Here is a 17,475-nt window from a genome sequence, read left to right on the forward strand (position 1 = left end):
ATGGGTTAAAACAAGCACCACGGCAATGGTACTTGAAGTTTGATGAATTTATGACAAGGAGTGACTTTACAAGAAGCGAGTCAGATCATTGTTGTTACTTGAAGAAATTCAAGTCCTTCTATGTTATATTGTTACTTTATGTTGATGACATGTTGATTGCAGGATCGAATAAGTTAGAAATCAACAGGTTGAAGAGAAAGTTGTCTCACGCATTCGAGATGAAAGACTTAGGAGCTGCTAAACGGATACTCGGAATGAGTATTGAAAGGCAAGATCCGTGCCTTTAGGCGGTACTCTAAAGTTAACGAAAAGTCAAGCACCTACAACGGAAGTAGACAAAGAGGAGATGGCTCAAATTCCATATGTGTCGGCAGTGGGTAGTATAATGTATGCAATGATTTGTTCAAGACCTGACATAGCTTATGCAGTGGGAGTAGTGAGTCGGTTTATGTCGAATCCGGTTAAAGAGCATTGGAAAGGAATAAAGTGACTTTTACGCTACTTGAAAGGTACTTTTAAATGGGGTTGCAATTCACTAAAGGTGATTCCATTTTGAGAGGGTACGTGGATGCCGATTTGGGTGGTTGTGACTATTCGGGTAGAAGCACTACGGGGTATGTTTTCATGGTTGGCAAGACGGCGATTAGTTGGATGTCTAAACTCCAAAGTTGTGTTGCGTTGTCAACAACGGAGGCCGAATATATGGCAGCAGCAGAAGCATGCAAAGAACTTGTATGGCTGAAGAATTTTATGTTGGAGTTGGGGCGAGTTAAACAAGATTATGTTTTGTACTGTGATAATCAAAGTATTATTCATTTGGTGAAGAACCCCGTGTTTCATGGTCGTACGAAACACATTAAGCTAAGGTATCATAAAATTCGCGAACTCATTGAAGATAGTACTTTAGTTGTTAAGAAAATTCTTGGTACGGAGAATCATGCTGATATGTATACTAAGGTGGTTACGATCGGGAAGTTGAAGCTTTGTATAGCTTCAACTGGTCTTCTTGTTAACTGAAAATAGAAGGCGTCGACTAGAGTGATAAAGGGGTTATTGATGTTAGATTTCGACAAGTAGTGTTGAAGACCTTGTATCAAAAGTCTGCTCTTCTAGTGATGTTGAGTTTGCGTGTCCCATGTATGATTGGCGGTATAAAGAAGGTGGTTCGACGTTCTTGGTTGAAATGGTTAGCTTTGGGTTGACAATTGAGTTATGTTTTGACAATCTTCAAGTGAGAGATTGTTAGATGTGTGAAGAATATCAAAACAACAGGGGAGGTGCGCCGCGGTTCTCTCTAGCCGCGACGCAGTCTAGTGTATGAACAGGGGTCGAGTTTGAAGATTTCATTGTTTTGGATTTAGCCGTTGAGGCGCGCCGCGGCCACATCTAGCCGCGACGCGACCCATGCCTGACGGGGAGGAAGTTTCCAGAATTGATGTTTCTTGCTCCCTAAGTTGTTTCTTTATTATAAATACATCTTATTGTAACCCGGTAACACATGCACGAAAATATCAATAAAAATCACTCTAGTTGGCCGTGGACTAAAGCAATCAAACTGATTGCATATAACCACGTAATTTCTTGTGTCGTTTACGTTTCTTTACTTTATTCTTTCCGTTTGTCATTTTGTGGGATCACATTCTTTTGATTTGTAATAATTGTTGGGTCCATAAGTTCCTAACAGTTTGCAGGAAGGTGTTATAAAATTCGATATTTTAAATGATAACTTAAATTGAATGAAGCCATGAGCTTATTAGCGGCTGAGCTCAAATTACTAGATAAGTATATACAAATTGTGTTAAAAATTGAATTGAACTATATGTCTATATTTGTGTTCTCAATTTATCCACAGTCCCAAATAATCAACAGGCTTCTATTGTAAACATATCTATAAACAAAGGATCATTTGAAGAACTTCATCACAATACCAAGAAAGATGCGATGCCGTACTTGGATAGACCACTAAGGTGACTTTTAGATGCAAATTTCGCATTTGTGGGATTTTAGGCAGTGTTAATTTTGAAGTTGTGTTTGGAAATGTCCAACTTTTTGTGTAATTTTTTTGGCAAGATTTTGGATAACCTCGTAAAATATGATTTGACATTTGGGTCAAACAAATAAATTAATAGTAATAAAGTGAGCTGGCAAGTTTCTATTGGGTGCAAATATGGAAGGTGTATTCCAAACTTGTTTCATAGAATCACCTAAATTTTCTATAATACCCTTAAATGATGGGCAAAATTATCTTCAAATATAGTAAACTTTCATCAAATTTCTATTGTATGTAAGATTGTAAACGAGCCGAGCCGAGCCCAAGCATTGAAGATGTGGAGGCACTACTTATATGGGGTCAAATGTACCATATATACCGATCAAAAAAGTCTCCAACATATCTTTGTTCAAAAGCAACTAAATATGAGGCACCGCAGGTGGGTTGAGCTGCTAAATGATTATGAGTGTGAGATCTGTTACCACCCAGGGAAGGTAAACGTAGTTGTCGACGCCTTGAGTAGAAAGGAAAAGGAACCTATTCGTGTACATGCAATGAATATAACTATTCACACTAACCTTACTATTCGAATAAAAGAGGCACAACATGGGTTTTGATAGGAGGAAGCTTTGGAAATGAAATACCCAAAGTATTAGAAAAACAACTTAATGTTCGAGAAGATGAAACCCGGTATTTGGCTGAAAGAATTTGGGTATCGAAGTTTGGGGACTCGAGGAAAGTGGGGCTTAATGAAGCACATAAAACCAGATATTCAATACATCCCGGAGCGAGAAAAATGTACCAAGACCTCAAGAAACACTTTTGGTGGCCACTAAGAAAGTGCATATTGCTACGTATGTAGGGGAATGTTTGACTTGTTCTAAAGTCAATGCTAAACATCAAAAACCATCGGGTCTACTTCAACAACCTAAAATTCGGGAATGGAAATGGGAAAATATTACCATGGATTTCATTAACAAGTTACCTAAGACTGCAGGTGGTTATGATACGATTTGGATAATAGTCGATCATCTTACCAAATCAACACACTTTCTGCCGATGAAAGAAGAGGATAAGATGGAGAGATTGGCACGGTTATACTTGAAAGAAGTCGTCTCCAGACATGGTGTACCAATCTCTATTATATCTGATCGTGATGGCATGTTTACTTCAAGATTTTGGCAATCGTTACAGGAAGCATTGGGAACTCAATTAGATTTGAGTACTGCTTACCACCCTCAAACAGATGGTCAAAGTAAGAGAATTATTCAGACGCTTGAAGACATGCTACAAGCATGTGTTATTGATTTTGGAACCTGTTGGGATCGACATCTACCATTTGCTGAATTTTCCTACAACAACAGCTACCACTCGAGTATTGATGTGGCACCGTTTCGAGGCACTTTATGGTAGAAAGTGCAGGTCTCCGATTTGTTGGAGAGATGTGGGGGATAAAAAAATTACGGGTCCGGAAATTATCCAGGAAACTACCGAGAAAATCATCCAGATTCAACAATGATTGAAAACAGTCAGGAGACGGCAAAAGAGATATGCGAATATTATAAGAAAACCTTTAGAGTTTGAGATTGGTGATATGGTTATGCTTAAAGTATCACCTTGGAAAGGTGTCATTTGTTTTGGCAAACGGGGGAAACTGAACACAAGATACATTGGACCATTCAAGATTATTGATCTTTTTGGGCTGGTGGCTTATCGACTTGAGCTACCTCAACAACTAGCCGGCATACATAACATGCTCCACGTATCGAATTTATATATATGTTTAGCTAAAGAAGATCTCATAATCCCTTTAGACGAAATTAAGATTGACGAGAAACTACACTTCGTTAAAGAACCCGTCGAAATTATGGATCGTGAGGTTAAACGACTCAAGCAAAGCAAAATACCAATCGTTAAAGTTCAGTGGAATGCTCGTAGAGGACCCGAGTTCACTTGGGAACGAGAAGACCAAATGAAATAGGAGTATCCACATCTGTTTCCCGTTATCGCACGTTGAATGAGTACTATAAATTTCGGGACGAAATTTATTTTAACGGGTAGGTACTGTCACGACCCGGAATTTTTCATAGATATATATGAGATTAATATTTACATAATTAAAATGTTTCCAACATAAGAAGCAATCAAACTTGTTAAGTCTTGAATATTTGAAGAGGGTTTTATATAAACGTTTGACCACCCAGTTTGTCCGACGATTCACGAACGTCATAACTTGTATTAATTATATAATGGTGTATATATATGGATATATATATATATATATAATTAACTTGTAAATATGATAATTAACTATCTCATTAAGTATATTAACAATGATTTATTTACATATTTTGAGACTACTAACTTAAGAGTTTTGAAACATTACTTATATATAACATTTAATGACGTAATACCTTATAAGTAAAAATGTATTTATATGTATTGTATTATGAGTATTAATACATACTTAAAAGACTTAAATACATACATTAACATACTTATACTCAACAAATATAGCTATACTCGTATTCATATTCGATTTCCTCAAGAATTCTACTCGTATTTATAAGATATTTATACACGTAGTATACGCAGCTTCTAGAAGTATTTACTATTAGTATATACCAATAGAAATCTGCAATTATTTGTGAAATATGTCATCCATGACCTAATCAATTTAACTTATCCTAGATATTTGTCAAAAATAAACCAAATCTATCCTTATATATACATATACTTACACGCCACACATACACACACATATCTCATTTTTCATTTCCAAATCACTCTCTAATCTCTCTAATCTTATACTCTTTCAAGAACACTTCCATCTTCATCATCTCATTAAAAACTAGATCAAAATCCCTACTATTACAACCTTAGAAAAATCAAACAAGATCACTACATACTTACTCATATTATTTCAAGAATCCTTCCAAGTTTGCAAGATTACTTCCAAGCTTTCTAATCCAATTCAATAAATCTTATAAGATCAAGAAACCTTCATTAATCTCAGTAGCTTTTCATTCAAAATCAAGGTAATAATCATATTCAAACTTTGGTTCAATTCATATAATCATAACCATCTTAAATCAAGTTAGTAATTCTACTTGAACTTCTGTTCATTCCATGCTTCTACTTCAAGATTTCCAAGCTTTCAAGGATACTTCCAAGATCAAGATCTTTACTTCATATTTCCAGTAACTTTATTAATTTGAATTGAGGTAATAACCTTAATCAAAATATTGTTCAATTCCTATCTCTATAAGTATCTTATTTAGAGTTTATAACATATAAAAGTATGTTAACCTAACATAAGGATATATAACTTGTATATATGAAGAACAGCTTAAAACTGAACATACGCCGTCATAGTTAAACCGGGGGTTGTTTTGGGTTTCATTTTATAAACCTATCTTAAACTTTGAATTAGAAATATATATTCTAGAAAAATGTTATTTTATATGGACATGATAACATATCCAAAATCCATGGTTTAACTCAAAGTGGAAGTATGTTTTTCAAATTAGTCATCAAGATGTCGAGTTTACGACAAAACTGACCACCATCACTTGTATTCATATATAACCTATGACCTGAATATAAATCATAACTTTTACATTTTAGATTTGAAAAATAGAGTTCAATATAAAATTATAGCAATTTGATTCACTCAAAACCGTTTTAAAACGAAGAAGTTATGGGTAAAACAATGTTGGATAGAATTGGTTGATTTTAGCTACGGGAAATTTTGTATAAAAACTATACTAACCATATCCTAGCTAACTTTTTTATATACCCTACATGTATTTATACATGTCATGACTATTTCCTTGTAGGTATATAGAATATACTAGTCTTGGTTAATCCCGAGACAATATAATATAGTCTTGATTAGTTAAGACAACACGTCTACAATACGTTGGATAAATCATAAGACAACATGTATACAACACGTTCGGATAAATCATACGACAACATGTATACAATACGTTCGGATACATCATCAGACACCATGTATATAATATGTCTTGGTTAAGTCTAAGATAATATGTATACAATGGGTCTTGATTGACTCTAAAACAATACGTATACAATGGGTCATGATTGAGTCTAAAACAACACGTATACGATGAGTCGTGATTGAGTCTTAAACAATACGTATACAACACGTCTTGATTAATTCTAAGATTATATATTGGATTATTGGACTAATAACATTGGACTACTAATTTGACAACTTAAAAGTATCATAAGTATGATAAATATTATATAATCGTATTATATATATATATATATATATATATATATATATATATATATATATATATATATATATATATATATATATATATATATATATATATAATATATATAGGGGCAGGATCAATGGGGAAGTAACCAATCGGGGGGAAGTGGGGGGAAGCAAAATTTTTTTTTTTTTTTTAATTTTTTTTTCCGGCATCAAGATCACACGAAAATATGAACATTTAGAAGAGACACTTCGTGATGAATGTTATTATTTAGGCAGGAAAAAGATCAACAAAAATAACATTCAAGATAATATAGTTCGTGAAGAATATGAACGTTTTTTTTCTTCCATGTTTTGTGAAGTAAAATTTAGCCCGATTTAGAGTTTAGGGTTTAGGGTTTAGGGTTTGGTGGTTTGGGTTTATTCCATAAACCCAAAACACCAAACCCTAAACCCTAAACCCTAGACCCTAAACTCTAAACCGTTCGTGTTAAAAACTCAATCTAAATCCTAAATCTAAACCCTAAATCTAAACCCTAAACCCTAAATTTCTAAACCCTAATATCTAAACCCTATAAACCCTAATATCTAAACCCTAATATCTAAACCCCAATAGCTAAAACCTCAAAATACGTTCGAAAAACACGATAATTGTTATATATTACTTCTTCGAGCGTTTTCCCGCCAAAATAAAAACATTTGTCACAAAGTGTCTCTACTAAATGTTCATATTTTCATCTCATCTATAATGTTCGTGAACAAAGTTTTTTCAAAAAATGAAAAAAAAAGGTTTTTGCTTCCCCCCCCCCCCCCGCTTCCCCCCGAATGGTTACTTCCCTCTTGATCCTACCACTATATATATATATATATATATATATATATATATATATATATATATATATGTGTGTGTGTGTGTGTGTGTGTGTGTGTGTGTGTATGTATGTGTATATATATATATATATATATATATATATATATATATATATATATATATATATATATATATATATATATATATATAATTGTTATAGGTTCATGAATCTTGTCGAAGGTCAAGTCTTAATTTTCAACTTATTGAAAAATCTTGTTATTTACCCTCTTCAAATCACAAATGAGTTATAGTCCCAATTTTGCTATCTAATGTTTTTGGAATGAGAATACATGCAGTTTTTTATAAATGATTTACAGAATAGACACAAGTACCTGAAAAATAAATTATACGGTTGAATTGTCATACCGGATATCCTTGCTATTTTTGCTTGGTAACTTAATAATTAGTGTACGCACTAATTGGCACGAATCTTAAAGATAGATCTATTGGGCCTAGCAACCCCATCCAGGGTATGGATGCTTTAGTACTTCAATTTTGGTATACAACTACGTGCTGTATGCTAAGGGATATTACTTTGACATCATGTTAATGTTGGTTACCAGGCAACTTATTTTCATACACGGATTGTGTATGTCATTTCAAAATGAATTCTTGTGGTCTATTGTTATGATTTATTATATATAGGTTAAACTCACCAATATTTTTGTTGACTTTTTAGCATGTTTTATTCTCAGGTCACTATTAAAAGCTTCCGCACTTTACATTCTGATTACCGTCAAGATTTGGAGTCAGCATGCTTGTACCATATTTATTTAAACTTGCATTCGGAAACTATGTCATTTGTAATATATTTATAACTATTATGTAATGGTTAGCATGGAAACTCTGTACTTTTAGATTATCTTTGATTGATAATCAAGTTTATGTCATGAAACCTTTATCGATACAATAAAGGTTATGATTTGTTTTAAAAATGAATGCAAGCTTTGAAAAACGTATCATATAGAGGTCAAAACCTCGCAATGAAACCAATTAAATATGAAACATATTTAATTGATATGAGCAGGGCATTTAAAACGGGGCTCCGTCTTATTCGGGTAGCCTAAGTAAAGGCCGCCTGTACTCTATAAGGGTGCGGTGCTGGTGATAGGTAAGTTACCCTACAGTCAGAATCACCCTTGACTTAAAGATACCAGTGACATCCTTAATTGGAACCAGACCAATTAAGGAGGGTGATGTGTTTCGCAGTGGTATATAAAATAGATATATTTTTATTACGAATTTGCACAAGTTTTAATTATTTATGAGATGGGATATACCTGAACTTTGCTACAACAAAATAGGCAGTGTACTTAATCGTAGAGTAGTTTAGCTTTGGGTAAGTTCGGTTCGTTCCACAGGGAAGCTTGCTTATTTTAAGATCTTTTATTTATATAAATATATAAATCTTATTTATATTATATCTTTAAATAAAATATAGTTATTAATATTTAGTTTTTAGTAATATATAAAAGGGGTTTTACCGTTTAATATCCGGTTTGTCGATTTTAAAACTTAAATCACAGTCAATACCTAATACAAAATATAAATAAATTAAAAAACTAAATTAAAACGTAACTAAAAATGATGAAATTAAAATACAATAATTAAAATACAAATAAAGCGTAAAAGATAAATAACAAAATTTATATAATGAAAATTGAAATTGCTATAATTAAATAATAGTATTTAAATGAGAATATATAAAATTACGAGAATTTAAATGACAATTAATAAAATGTAATTAAAAAGCACGAGGAGATATAAAATAAAATTATTATGTTTACTTAAACTTCCGTAATCATGTTGTTTGACATTTTGTTTTTAATGTTTTATCGTGGGTTAATTGTCCTTTGTCCTGGATTATTTGATATGTCTATCTTGTTTTTGTCCATAATAGTCCATCAGTCATAATTATAAAGTGTGAGTGTCCTCGTCAAGTTAATCCTTATACCCGAAGTCAAATATTCCAACTAATTAGAGATTTAAACGATGACAAGTTTTTAACACATGTCAATAGTTACACCAGTTGTCACTGTATGTAACCCACTCCTGTTTTAATTAGTCTATTGAATATTAATCCATCCCCATGTCCGGTTAGATGAACAATTATCTAGTATTTATAAATATCTCGCCCACCGTGTCCGATCGGGCGGATGTGGTTATTTATAGATACGTCAAATTGTAGATCTCTATATTACATTAACGAATTGTCATTCAGTTAAACAAATATAAAGTCCATTAATAGTCCAAAGTCCAATGTCCACAAGTGTCGATCTTTTATCCAAACCTTAATTATGGTCCAAAGTTTAATTAACCCCGTCTTATGTTTTTAGTCCAACATCACGATTACTTCGGCTTAAATAAACATAATATTAACTTAGTTACGAGACATTAATTTAAAATGGAGAATAACTTACAAATATAATTAACTGCGTAGCGTTTACACGGACAGAACTTCAACTTTAAAATCTGTAAATTAAGCGTTACAATACCCAAACTAAACGTAACTTAAACTAAACCAAAATATATCTTAAATATAAATATATAGATATATGTATAGTATACAGAGATTGAGAGATATGGGATGGCTGGATTCAGCAGAACTCAATGGCTTTTATAGGGAAATTCTAACCAGCCTTCCCATGCGATCGCATGGGTTTCAATTGATATGGCCATGCGATCACATGGCCCCTCTTTCCAGCTCAGGATTGATTTTTCACATGTGCCTGCCGACAGAATTTATATATATATTACATTTATTTTATTTTATATTTATTATATATATATAAGCTTTGATAACTTGTAACTTGTGTTGCGTAACTTGTACATTCTTTGTTCTTTAAACCTTTGCGTTCTAATAAGTTGTACCTTTCGGAGTGTAACTTGTATGTTTAAGCGTTTTGTCCGTTTAGGTCTTCAAATCTTCATTTCTGTCTTCTGTCTTCCGTCTTCGTATTTAATTATTTAAACGATTGCAACTTAAAAATAGAACAATTACAACGAAAAAGCTTATCATTTTGGAATGATATTACTATTAAATATATGTTCGTTTTTAGCATATCAGAGGGCTTTATGTTCACAACACATTTTAATAAATAGAATCATCTCTGATTGTTTCAATTGTCAGTCAAAGGTGGATCGATGAAATAGAGGAAACTTTTATATTATGTGATTGTCCTGAATATTTGAAGGTAATTTATGCGGCTCATCAAATGAAGGGTAGTGGGTATGAATGGTGGAGTTTTATAGTCAAATCGCATGGGCAGAATGTGGCGACAAGTTTCTCTTGGGAAAAGTTTCGAGAGATTTTTATGGATCAATTTGCTCCACCCGCCACAGTTAGTAGGTTGAAGTCGGAGTTCATGAATATTGAGCATGGGGATATATCTGTGATCGAGTTTAATGCCGAATTTAATGATAAGTCCAGTTTTTTTCCTGGACTTTGTTTCTAGTCCCAAATTGATGATGGATCATTATCATGAGAAATTGAATCCCGAAATAAGTGAGTTTATCGATAGGAGTATGTATAAGACCTTACTCGAAATGATGAATAGAGCCCTTGTAAGGGAAAATGAAATTAAGAAGAAAGCCGCATTCAAACGAAAACTTGATCAAGACTCGAAGTCGGTACAAAGTGCGAGCCCAAAGAAGAGTAAGTTTAATTCTGGGTCTCCGCATAAGTCAAAAGGGGGTTTCATGTCGGGAAAAGGTGGTGGGAAAGAGATGAAAGCTTGTAATCGATGTTGTAGAAATTATACAAGTGAGTGTAAGGCGGATATGCGGGAGGCCGGGTCATAAGGCCGCAGATTGTCCAAGTAAAGGAAAGATGTGTTATTATTGTTTTCAAAAAGGGCATATGCAAGTTGATTGTCCCGAGTATAAGAAAGACTTGGCAAGTGATAGTGTTAAGAAAGAAGTTAAAATGGAACCAAAGATGAATGAAAGCCGACCAAGAGCCAGTGCTCATCAACTTATTGCTCTTGAAGCCAAGGAATCTCAAGACGTGGTGTCATGTACCTTTATTGTAAATTCTATACCTGCACATGTTTTATTTGATTCCGGTGCCACGAGGTCGTTTTTTTTTTTGCATTCTTTTTGTAAACATTTTGACATGACCCCAAGTATGTTAGAGCAACCGCTAGAGGTAGAAATAGCAAACATTAAAACTGTTATGGTTTATAGTGTGTATAGAGGGTGCAAAATTGTTTTGGATTGTTATAGATTTAATACCCATGCAAATGGGAGAATTTCAAGTGATTGTAGGTATGGATTGGCTTGATAGCAATGAAGGAATAATTTTATACCGTAAGAAGATTGTTCTTGTACAAGCATTAAGTGGAAAGGTTATTTGAATTTATGGGGAACGTGCTATATGTGCCATCCCGATATGTAGTTATGCTAAAGCTAAACGATTCTTATCCCATGGGTGTTGTGCATCCTTGGCACATGTGATTGATGAATCAAAGAAAGTTATTAATGCAAGTGAAGTACCGGTTGTTAATGAATATTTAGATGTGTTTCCGGATGAATTTCCCGGTGTTCCTCCTGAACAAGAAGTAGAATTCTGAATAGAGTTAATTCCTGGAGCTACACCAATTGCCAAGGCACCGTGCTGATTAGCTCCATCAGAAATGAGAGAATTGATGACTCAATTGCAAGATTTATTAGATAAAGGTTTTATTCGCCCTAGTAGTTCACCTTGGGGAGCTCCGGTTCTATTTGTGAAAAAGAAATATGGTACCATGAGAATGTGTATCAATTATCGTGAGTTAAATAAGGTCACCATTAAGAATAAATACCCATTACTGAGAATAGATGAATTATTTGACCAATTGAAATGGGCATGTTTCTTTTCAAAAATAGATTTAAGGTCGGGTTACCATCAATTGAAAGTGAAGGAAGAGGATATTCCAAAGATGGCTTTTCGTACTAGGTATGGCCATTATGAATTTGTGGTTATGCCATTTGGTTTGACTAACGTACTAGCTGCGTTTATGGATCTAATGAACCGAGTGTGTCATCCAATGCTCGACAAGTCTATTTTGGTATACTTAAAAGGTGAGGAGGATCACGTGGTACCCTTAAGGCAAGTGTTAGAGACTCTAAGGCAAGATAAACTTTATGCTAAATTTTCAAAATGCGAATTTTGGCTCCGAGAAGTTCAATTCTTGGGTCATGTTATAAATAAGAAGGGTATTCATGTTGATCCGGCAAAGGTTGAAGCGGTGATGAGGTAGGAACCACCTATGAATCCCATCGAAGTTAGGAGTTTTATTGGTTTAGTGGGGTATTACCGAAGATTTATACATGATTTTTCTAGGTTAGCCACCCCACTCACAAAATTAACACATAAGAATGTACAATGGAAATGGGAAGAAAAGAAAGAGCAAGCGTTTCAACTCTTTAAGGAAAAGCTTGTCCAAGCTCTAATACTAGTTTTACCGGAAGGGAATGAAAACATGATGATATATTGTGATGCTTCTAAGAAGGGTTTGGGTTGTGTGCTAATGCAAAAAGGGAAAGTTATAGCTTATGCTTCGCGACAATTAATAATTCATGAAAAGCGTTATCCCACTCACGATTTAGAGTTAGCGGCTGTGGTTTTTGCTTTGAAAATATGGCGTCACTACCTTTATGGTGTAAAGTTCCCCATTTACACCGATCATAAAAGTTTGAAGTACTTCTTTGACCAAAGAGATTTAAATAACCGACAAAGAAGATGGTTAAATTTAGTAAAGGATTATGATTGTGAAATTTTGTACCATCCGGGAAGCGGATGCTTTGAGTAGGAAGTTGAGTCATCAACCAATCAAGGTGACAAGTTTAGCTATGATTGTATCACCACAAATTTTTGATAGTATTAGGGAAGCGCAAGATGAAGCATTAACCCACGAGAATGTAAAAAGGGAAAGAATCAAAGGACAAATTGATGAATTTATGGTAGATTCTCGAGGTTTAAGACTTCGATATGGAAGAATTTGGGTACCTTTACAAGGTGGTGCGAGAAATGAGCTCTTTGAAGCGGCTCACAAGTCTAAGTATTCGATCCATCTCGGTGCTACAAAAATGTATAGAGACTTAAAGAGGGATTATTGGTGGCCAGGAATGAAAAGGGATATAGTGAAATATGTTCATAAGTGTCTAACTTGTCTTCAAGTAAAATCCGATCATCAAATGCCTTATGGTAAACTTCAACCGCTACAGATACCGGTATGAAAATGGGAACATATCACTATGGATTTGGTGACTAAGTTACCTAAGACCCCTCGACAACATGACACCATTTGGGTTATAGTTGATAGGTTGACAAAAAGTGCATTATTCTTAGCAATAATAGAAGCCTCATATGCCTAAATTATACATGAAGAAGGTTGTGGTAAGAAATGGAGTGCCGGTCTCCATAGTTTCGGATCGCGACACTCGATTTACTTCACGGTATTGGAAAAAGTTCCAAGAAGAGATGGTTACTAAATTACAAGTAAGTACTGCTTTTCACCCACAAACGGACGGTCAAAGTGAACAGACTATCCAAACTCTTGAGGATATGTTAAGAGCACGTGTTTTGGTGGTAGTTGGGATACCCATCTTCCCTTAGTTGAATTTTCATATAATAATAGGTATCATTCTTCCATTGGTATACCACCCTATGAGATGTTGTATGAAAGGAAGTGTAGGACCCCGATATCTTGGGGTGAAGTGGGTCAAAGAGAATTAGGAAGCACGGTAGTAGTTCTACAAAATACCGAAATGATAGATCAAATCCGTGAAAGATTGAAAGCGGCTCAGGATCGACAAAAGTCGTATGCGGATAAGAGAAGAAGACTGATAGAATTTCAAGTGGGTGATAAGGTAATGCTTAAGGTGTCTTCATGGAAAGGAATTATTTAGTTTCAAAAAAAGGAAAATTGTGTCCAAGGTTTGTGAGACCATTTGAGATAGTTGCAAGAGTCAGGAAGGTGGCTTACCATTTATCCTTGCCCGATGAACTAAGTGCTATACATGAAACGTTTCACGTGTCTCAATTAAGAAAGTGTTTAGCGGATGAATCAACATATGTGCCACTAGAGGAAATCAAGGTTGATGATAAGTTAAGGTACGCGGAAAAACCAATAAAGGTTTTAGACCAAAAGACTAAACAATTAAGAAATAAGTTGGTGTCGATGCTAAAAGTTCAATGGCAATTTAGAAAGGGTTCCGAATATACATGGGAACCCGAAGAGTGGCTAATGAAGTATTACCCATCTTTACATCAAGAGTTGTTCGCGAGGACGCGAACGGCCTAACGGGGAGTGAGATGTAACATCCCAAATATTTTAGGTACTAATTTATGGGAATTTATTAATGAACTATTATGTTTTAGCATTTATCTAGTAAAATAAATTGAGTAATAATCAAGGTAGTTAGTAAAGTTGTTAAGGACTATAGATGCAAAGTTAAATAAGGACCTCCCATATTATGGTTTTAGTGGGAAGGGTAGAAAGTGCAATAAGGCTATAGTCTCACCACTTAAACTAGTAAAATGGAGTGAATTAGTGATCAGTTACAAAAAAAATCCAGAACTAGTGCGTGTGTGTGTGTGTGTGTGTATGTGTCGACTAGGAACAAGAAGAAGGAAGAAACCCTTAAAATTGGAAGATTTAGGCTCATGCAAACACAAATTCAAGTAATCTAGAGTACCTAAACCATTGTAGCAGCTGTAAAATCTTCAAGTGATTCTCCTATTGTGTACAATTAGGGTTCCTAAATCCTAATATTTCAAGGTATGAACTTCCAACTTTGTTTATCACGAATTGGTTAAGTTAATTGAGAAGTAATAGCTTAATGATTTGCTAAATGTTGTGTTTAAATATGATTCAAGCTTGAATATGAAATTAAGTGATGTTTAGATGCAAGTTCATGTATGGACTTGCTACAAGTACTTGGATTTTTGGTAAATGGTGATTTTAAGGTTGCTAGTAGTCATAATAAGTTTATGCACACCAAGTGTTTGATGAAATGCTTGAAAGAAAGATAAGTTCATATAATTGTATGTATTGAACAAGACAAATTAGCATATTGAGAAATAATGCAAGTAAGATATAAATTATTGACATGGAGGTGAAATAATAAGCTATCTTAAGTGGCAAAAGAGGGGTTAAGCAAGATTAAGTCATAAGTGTATGAATGTGAAGTGTATGCTTGAAAGATTAAACTTGTTTGAATAGTTTATGTTAGCTTGATTGTGTGAATAATGAGATTAGCTCTTATATAGGTGCTAGCCAAATCAAAGGAGCTTCAATCAATCAAGGAAGTGCTTTAAATCAATGTGAGTTCATAGGGGGTAAATTGGGCGGGTCAAGCATGGCTTAGTGCTCCCAGATTGCATCCGTGCAAGAGGGTGACGACTAAGTTCAGTAGGTTGATAGCTTAGATACTACTACTAGGCTTGCCAAGTGATGGAGTCTATGTTTGGTGTTTAGCTTAGGCATAAACTTTAAGTTCGCCTAACGTTTATGCTTACGATATGGTTCTAGCTTAGACATATTGTTGTCTATGTTTTATGTTACGAGAGTTAGCTTAGGCGTATGCGTATGCCTATGGGTGTGATTAGCTTAGGCACAATTACTAGGTGGAACTTAGTAAGTTGTGTCTATGGAAGAGTAATTAGTTCGGATCCGATAATAGTAAGCAACCTTCGGGTTGAAAGGTTAAGTTTAAGTTATTTGCATATGACTTTATATGTTAAGTGTTTCCATTTTACTTGCCTATAACTCACTAAGCATGAAATCTTACCCCTATGTTATGTTTATGTTTTGATAGGATCGAAAAGACACCGAGAAGGTAAGGAACCTATTTGAAGATAGTGGAGCATTGGTCATATAGTAAGTGGTAGTACAAGTCCCTATTTTGAATCTAGCTCTATTAATACCGCTTATCGACGCCAAGTTTTTTGTACTTGTAAACTATGTTCATCTTAAAATTTGGGTCAAAACGACATGCTTAAGTTATGTAATTGGGTCGAGCGTGACCAAATGATCTTTGTTACTCATAATGATGTTTGGAATTGCTTAGTTTTAAGTTTGTTAATATAATATGTTGGTAAAAGGTGTTGTGTGATGTTATAAATGGTGATAGTGTGATTTTAAAGCAAGTTAAAGTTCAGCATCAGCAACAGCACAGGGCCGCTTCGCGGGTCCGATAGTCGCGCCGCGCCTACTAGTGTATTTTGGTTAAAGAAGTTTTGGGCAAAACTGACCTTCAATTCCACAGTCTGGCCGCGTCCCGGCTTATGCCTGAGCTGGGTTTTCAGTTTAAAAAAAAATTACTATCGTTTAAGGGCGTAACAGTAACAGTAACAGTAACAGTAACAATAACAACAGCAACAGCAACAACAACAGCAACAGCAACAGCAGTAACAGTTACAGTTACAGTTAAGGTTGCAAAAATCGCTATTCGGGAATTAATCGGTCGGGACTTTAGAAGGATTAATCGGTAATTCGGGGATTAGTCGGTGATTAATCGAATTGTACTTTATAGAATTAAATGATAGATTCTAAAAATTATATGTGTAAATATAGAAGAAAAACATAAACATAAACATAAATTTTAAGATAATTGTTTATCATTTTATCCAAAAACTCTAATGTTATAGTTTATATTCATGTTAAAATGTTGATTAATTTTGACTTTGACCGACTTTGATTAAGAAATTCCGTTTTGAACCATCAATATACGTTGATCGACTAATTAAAAGGATTTTGGAAAAACGGAACGGATTGCTCTTAAAAATGAGTAATCGGAGATTAATCGGGGATTAAACGGGTTTTTTTCAACAGTGGTTACAGTAACAGTAATAATGATGATGATGATGATGATGATGATGATGATGATGATGATGATGATAAATTAAGAGAAAAAGAGGACTAAATAAAGAAATGTCGTGTGAAATGTGAAAAGATGCCATCTACTTGGAATTCATTATTGCAATCAGAGTAATATATATATATATATATATATATATATATATATATATATATATATATATATATATATATATATATATACTAGTTTTATGAGCCCGTGCGTTGCACGATAATTTCATAAATTTATATTCGTTAACATTAGTATTGATATTTTATCAAATATATAATACAATTATCATAATGAAAATTTCCTTTATTATTAATAATATTTATATCGAAAGAATTAGTATTGAATAGTAACATGAGCACGTGCATTGTACGATAGTTGTACAAATTAGTACTCAATAACGTTAATATTGATATTTTATCAAATGTATAATACAATTACAATGAAAAACTCATTTTATTATTAATAATATTTGTATTGAAAGCATTAATATTGAATAGTAAAGTGTGC

The sequence above is a fragment of the Rutidosis leptorrhynchoides genome, chromosome 2, assembly GCF_046630445.1.
Source record: "Rutidosis leptorrhynchoides isolate AG116_Rl617_1_P2 chromosome 2, CSIRO_AGI_Rlap_v1, whole genome shotgun sequence".
Taxonomy (NCBI): domain Eukaryota; kingdom Viridiplantae; phylum Streptophyta; class Magnoliopsida; order Asterales; family Asteraceae; genus Rutidosis; species Rutidosis leptorrhynchoides.